Genomic DNA, 7,754 nt, shown 5'->3' with positions numbered 1-7,754 from the left:
GATAAAACCATGTTGACTGCTCTTGATGACCCCCATGTCCTTGATGTGCCTGGAGATAGTGCCAAGAACAAGTTGTTCCATCACCTTTCCAGGGATGGAGGTGAGGCTGACCGGTCTATAGTTACCCGGGTCCTCCTTCTTGCCCTTCTTGTAGACTGGAGTGACATTTGCTATCCTCCAGTCCTCAGGCACCTCACCTGTTGCCCATGACTTACTGAAGATGATGGAGAGTGGCCTAGCAATGACCTCCGCCAGCTCCCTCAGCACCCTTGGGTGCATTCCATCTGGACCCATTGATTTATGGATGTCCAGATTACTCAACTGATCCCTAACCCAATCCTCATCTACCATGTCAAACTCTTCCTCTATCTTGACTTCTTCTGGGGCTATATGAATCTGGGGCTCATAGGGAGACCCTGCAGGAGTGAAGACAGAGGCAAAGAAGGCATTCAGCACCTCTGCCTTCTTTATATCCTCTGTCACCAGGGCTCCCACCTCATTCCTCAATGGGCCAATATTGCCTCTATTGCTAGTTTTGCTAGCTATGTATTTGAAAAAGCCCTTTCTATTATCCTTAACCTGACTTGCAAGGTTAAGTTCCAAGGAGGCCTTAGCTTTCCTAATTGCCTCCCTACATCCTCTGACAACAGTCCTATATTCCTCCCACGTGACCAGCCCCTCCTTCCATGATCTGTAGATTTTCCTTTTCCACTTAAGTTTGCCCAGTAGTTCCTTCTTTAACCATGCAGGTCTCCTAGCACCCTTACTAGATTTCCTAACCATTGGGACGCTCTGATCCTGTGCTTGCAAGAAGTGGTCCTTGAATGTTGACCAGCTATCTTGAGCTCCTTTATTTTCTAGCACCCTGTCCCATGGGATTTCCCTTAATAGATGATTGAGGAGACCAAAGTTTGCCCTGTGGAAGTCCAGGGTTCTGGTCCTACGGGGTATTCTGTTCCTTCCACACAGGATCCTGAACTCCACCATCTCATGATCACTGCAGCCAAGGCTGCCATTGACCACCACTGCTTCAACAAGGCCCTCCTTGCTGGTTAGTACAAGATCCAGCAGCGCTCCTCTTCTAGTCGGCTTGTCCACCATTTGCATTAAGAAGTTATCATCAATGCACTGGAGGAACCTCCTAGACTGTGAAAGGCTGGCTGTGTGAGTCTTCCAGCAGATATCAGGGTAGTTAAAATCTCCCATGAGGACTAGAGACTATAGTTGTGAGGCTGCTTTCAGCTGCCTGTAGAAAGCCTCATCAACTTCCTCTTCTTGATCAGGAGGTCTGTAGTAGACCCCACCACTGTATCACCCACACCAGCCTGCCCCTTAATTCTTATCCACAGACTTTCAACTTGCCCCTCATCAGCCCCTGCACAAAACTCAGTACATTCTAGTTGTTCTCTCACATAAAGAGCAACTCCACCACCTCGCTTGCCCTCCCTATCTTTCCTAAAAAGCACATAACCATCCATGGCCACATTCCAGTCATGTGAGCTGTCCCACCATGTCTCTGTTATTGCTACCAGGTCATAACCCTTAGCCCGCACACAGACCTCTAACTCTTCCTGCTTATTCCCCATGCTGCGTGCATTAGCATAGAGGCATTTCAGGAAGCAAACAGAGCACACTGGTGGGACCAAATACTCCTTAGACCACCATGTATGTTGGTAGCTGGTATCTATTTTCACCAAGTTTACCTGTAAGCTGACAATATGAAGTTACACAAAAGCAGAATTTTACCAAAATTTATAATTTTGAGCTCTGAATTTTGAAGCAGTCCAGAATATAAAGACACCCAGGTTATAACTTTAGGATGAAACACATTCGATTCATGAGAGACAGAGCGAGGCATCTGAAAGTAAAATACAAAACAACAATAAAAATCACGTTTTTTTTCTTTGAATAACAAAAAGTTATTAACTTGAAAAATGAACCACTTGGTTGAAAGTGCAGATGTGTTTTAAAAGCCTAAATACTCACTGATTCAATTTATCCTCCCAAAATAAGGAAAATAATTTTCCTTGTCAACATTACTTGTAAATTAAATCAAGAATAAACCACTTTCTCAGGCCACTGCTTGATCTGTATTTCCATTAAAGCTCCAAGGTAAAACTGTTCACCAAAAGTTGATTCAGAAGTAAAAAACTTTCTGAATATGTGAAGCTGGGAAGATGACATAAACATCAGCCTCACAACTGAGGTCATCACATCACACAGAATTCAAAACCCAGACAGCTCCTTAAACCCAGGCATGCTGTAAAAAGCATTATGGAGCAGTGAAAGGACTGTCCAAACAGATACACATGCCCACATGAAGGTTAATACACATCAGGCCCTACAGAAATTAAATTTGCTTGGAACTCTGACATTTGTAATAATTAATCAAGGACTTTTGTGTTAGTTGCCTACTTTGTCAGTACAAGACTGAACATGTTTTTGTTTGAAATGGTTTTGTATGGTATTCTGCTTTGTGTCACTACAGATTGACTGACTGTGCCACCTTAGCAAATATACTTCATCACAACACTTGAAATGCCTGACAAACAAACCAGGCTGCAACACCTATAAAATCTGAGCAGGGTGAAGGAACAACAGGGCCGCTCACTTTATTCCCTCAAATGAAAGTAGATGCTGTGTAAGAAACTGCATTGACATCCAGAGGCAGATCTACAGTTGTCTGGTCTGTATGTTGAGGTACTTGTTTACTCCATCTTGCAAGTAAAGAATTGCATAGAATTAGGATAACAGTGTGAGAATTTTAAAATTCTTGCTTTCAAATTCAAGCACAGAAACACCTTTTACTAAGACCAAAATATGAGTACATTAAAATATCAGATATATGATTTCCTATCCTAATATTGTTCATGTTAAAACCCAGTAATGTTGCTGACTCTCTCACATTTTTTGGGCATTTCCAATTACGTTTTTTAAGACACTAAATTAAATCACCATGAATTATTCATCTGCCCTTCCCCAATTTCCACAAAGTAAAATTGTTGGCAGTGAGAGAACTGAAATGGAAAGTGAAGAACATCTAATTGAGAACAAACAGAAAAAAAAAAGAACAAGATGTAATTTAAGACATTATAATAACAGATTATTGGAAATTAAAGGGAACAAAGGAAGCTAACAAGACACAAACTAACCATTTGTGTCTTTGGTTGTGTGTCTATCCGTAAGGTGCTGCATGAAACACGGTTATGCAGGTAAAACTCAGCAACTACATGCACATACAGAAGTTGTCTTGGATAAACACTAAAAAAACCCGTTTGAAGTCACTGCTGTCATGTTTGCTGTGTGTAGCGAAGACAACAATGTGGATTTCAGGATCACATCCCATTTCACAGCACAGATCCTGGCTGGATCAACTCTAAACAGATTTATGTACAAAGGCACTTCAGCTAAAAGCAAAGAAGTTTTAAGGTCTGAATGATCACAGATGGGGGACAACATGACAGCAAATACAACTGAAAAATGAAGAATGATAAAGATTCACATGCATAGGTTTGAAATTGTGTGTCATCTTCAGATAAAGACCTGCAGATCATTACGGCCAAGTCTGTAGAAACTTCCATTCCATGTACCTACCAAGCAGCTTAAAAAAAGCCAGTATTTTTCTTTCCCACCATAGATTCAAAATTTATACTTCACCTTACTTAACACTGACTCCTCTCTCCTGAATTATGCAGCAAAATTTACACATTCTGAGTAAAACTGCAAACTAATGCAGGATCTGGTAAAATACACATGAAAATTAAGAGAACCGAGACTAGAATACAAAGGCAACAGCGCATGGAAAAGATGACAGTAAACTTCAGAGAATCAAAATTTACCCAACTTACTTCTCTTTGGTATACATAATTCATGTTGATATTCAGTACAAAAGTCTTCTGAAATAAATAATGTGCATTGTAACTCTACATGCTTTTGGCCTCACACTATGTGATACTGGATACCATAAAGAAATCTCCTTTATGCACACAGTAATTGAACACAAAGATCTTTTCTACCCTTCCCATGTCACTCCAATCTGAAGAGGGCACTGCAAAAGGTAAACTACCTGTTCCAGTTCTGCAATTCTGAGTGTTCTGAAATAGCACGTATTGCATGTAATCCTCCAAATGAGTATCTTCTTTTAGCCAAATAATTTCATGTCATGCTCCTTTTAATCCCCTAACCTGGATTTTAGTAGGATCTATTGTTCTTCATCATCACGAGCATCATCCCACAGTTTCTTCCAACTATACCAACACTGAAGTTAAGCAAGTGACCATTCTCTTTGCCAAAAGCTCAGACCTAATTTCTATTCTGCTCAAAAAGAATATTTAGCATTCGAGAAACAGATTCCAAGTCTTCAAAATAAATGTCATCTGCTCACACTGTCACTGTTTCAAACAGAAGAAGCTCTACCAGTGTTGAGTTTCTGTTTATTAACAACAGCATTCACCTTTGCAGATGTTTCAATAAAAACCTGTGATGCTTTCTTATAGTCAAATGATCTGTTTTTTCAAATTAAATCTCTCTCTTGCTTTTGCTACACCTTCCTAACAACCACTTCTGGCTCCTTTACAGTCTATTATGTACAGTAGTGCTAGCAGTTCTTGTAGCATTTTGAAACAAAACTAGTACTGGTATGTTTCTGCCATTCCAAATTCTCCTCTGTTGTGTCCACTTCCCATCTCAGAAACTTTTTTCAAGTGACTGAGTCTGTTGTGCTTGCAAACTAAAAGACTGAGTAATTTCTAGTTGTTTCTATGGCCTTGAGTATTCTGACAAAGTATTAAATAAGCTAACTTGCTTAATTTCCAGTTCTAATTACTAACCAATGCAAAGAGTATCAGCCAGTCTGCTGCTAAAACCAGGATGAAAATTAAAACAGGTATACTAGTTGCAATAATAAAGTTGCTAAAGTTAAACAACTAAACAGAGTCCATTTTTTCTTATTTAATAAATAATATAAAAGAGTGAACCATTTGGGTTTTTCTGTTTGTTTGGGTTTTGGGTTGGCTGTTTTTTTTTTTACATTATTGGAAAAAACAGTTACTTATCTAACTCCAGCAACAATACAAGCAAACAATGAAACCAGTTTGGATTTTTGGGTGGATATTCCATATGGCGTACAAGTGGAGTCCAGTGTGCACAGCCTCACAACTACTGATGACTTTCTCAGCTCCTGGAGTTGATCTTCTTTTGTGTTGTTCTGGTTCCACAGATGACCTCACTGTTCATTCACAAAAGAAAATAAAAATAATTTCATATTCCTTGCTTAACATTTAAAAGAATCCACAAAACATGGCAAGTTGCAACACTTGATCACACCATAACTGGTTTTATCATACCATCATACAGATGTTAGTTTGTCACATCAACAGTAACATGGCATTTTATTTTTAGCCTTGTAGAAAAAAATGAAACCAAATAGTATATGCACATACACACACAGAGTAGACTTGACAAAAACACTTTTATGTGGTTTACATTTCACTTTTATTTAATCCTCAAAACTGCCCATATTGCAGGGTTTTTCTTGATGAAATATGGAACTGAGCAATTAATTCTACAAAATTATGGTAAAAACTTGCTCATATTTTCTACCTTATTGCTAAGAAACTTTACAGGTGCACAGTTTGTAAAAATAACCCTTTTAAGACTGAATGTATACACATGCTACAGAATTTAAAAAAAAAAATGCCATTAGCATAGCACCTCCAGATAGGGCAAATGCAGTGCTGAACACAGAACATTTACGAAGTTAGAATTGCTCATTCATTTTACAGCTTCTAATGGGAAGAAATTGTTCAGTCCTAAAAGGGTTAAGTAGAAACCCTAATATACTTCTTTTTCTAACAAAGCTGCCACTCAATCCCACAGTACAGTGCTTGAAAACAAAGTCAAAAGTCTGGCACAGGAAAGTATACACATTTGTTCAGTATTCATAAACACAGCTGCTTTTGAAAGAAAGTAAATAATATGGTTAATAATTGAAGAGTGTCATAGTTCCAAGATGGACACCTCTATGGAGTCATTTAATCTGCAAGTGGGTAGCTTACTTCCAGTGGATAATTTGTTTCACTTGGCATTCATATTTTGCATGTGGGGAATTCACTGATTTATGTCTTCAGTTCATGTCTTTTCAGGTAACCCTTCTGATCTTACAAGTCTGTGCAATGAAAAGTAGTACAGAACACCATTATTAACACAGTTGTGGGATGCCCTCAGGACAAATGGTTAGGAAGAACAGCAGCAGCAGATTATTAAAGACTACACTACCGTTGACTTCTGAAATGCAGTTCCAAACAAAAGAAAACAAGACTAGGCATAGCTATATTTGAGCACTCAATTTGGTTTTTCTTATAGTTGGAACTATAACAACATTCTGAACACAGACTCAATTTGTATATAGAATTAACAGCAGACTTAACAGCTAGACTTGAACAGTTATAGTAGTTTCATACTGAAACATCTAAAAATAGCTTCATCAAAAACTTGAGATATTGTTAGTATAATGAAAATTGATTAACAGCTCACAAGGCCAATAAACGTAACAAAATCACCCCACAGGTAAAAATTCAGGAAGGTAATATATCTGAACAACTGGACATCTTTACAACAGCAAGGACCTGGAAGACCATTTCTGTACTACAAAATAACTACTAGCAACAATGGAGCCACAAGCCCAAGGGAAAAATCAGGTTTAAAATGGTCTTGTAAGCAGAACTTAATAGTCTCTTTTTTTCCACCCACTTGGTTGTAGTGTGTAGTACAGTAGAAATTAGGGTAAGTCATTAGGTTCTTTACAAAGTCAAGGAATATTATAACTATTGGGCAAAATTATTGCAAGTAAAGAAACGGAATATAAAAAGTATTGCATTTATATGTAAAAAAAAATTAAAATAATCAGTATAAAATCAGGCATCAAGTTATGAAAAGATATTTTAAATAGTCCTTGTAGGTTAAAAGGCTCGTTATGGTTTGCCTCATGTGTGTCTATCACAGTTTGTTCTTGAATGAGCTCTAACTCTGATACATGTATCTTGCTTTTTTCTTAGTCTAATTAGTGATGAAAACCTGTGGCTCTTGAATGAAGCCATACTGCAAGATACTTACGTGCTTCTAACAAAAACACTGTGAAATGATTCCTGCCACAACACAATTCAAATGAAATTTTATAGCACATACAAAGGTAAACAGATTTGCAAGTAAATGCCAGTAAACAGATTAAAACAGATAAGGCCACAATGAATTCTGCCCTTGGTCACTGAAGCAGAGCTGAGGCAGTATTCACTAGTGCTAAGAACCAGCGTTGTGACTATGCCACGGGAACGTGTTTTGTAATACAGAACAGCAAATATGAAGGCCTGTGGTAGAATACAAGCACATTTTAAAAGGACAGTGGCACTGATTTTACTATTAGCTAAGTATGTTCTATAACCAATCTCTTCCTTTAACCACAGTTTTCACACATACAATTGAGCACTAAAGCAAACAAGTAGAATGGAGCATCAGAGTACACATTAATGATGCAGAGACAAAGCTTTAAAATGGTGGTGGGTGTTGAAACTGGAATAAGTGGTCAGAAATAAAAACCCTATGAAAATAGTCAACAGATAAGCTTCTAAGCAATGCACTGTAGGAAGCCACAGATTGACACATAGTTGTGTACAGTTGTGGTTTTTGCTTCAGGGTATAGAAAAGGCTGAACACACCACAAAATTTGTATTTTGGCTTTTAAAGAGGGAGATCGCACT

This window comes from Chaetura pelagica, unplaced genomic scaffold (assembly GCF_000747805.2).
Source record: "Chaetura pelagica isolate M959 unplaced genomic scaffold, ChaPel_1.0 scaffold261, whole genome shotgun sequence".
Taxonomy (NCBI): domain Eukaryota; kingdom Metazoa; phylum Chordata; class Aves; order Apodiformes; family Apodidae; genus Chaetura; species Chaetura pelagica.
The sequence above is the reverse complement of the archived record's forward strand: the minus strand, read 5'-3'. Positions refer to the sequence as shown.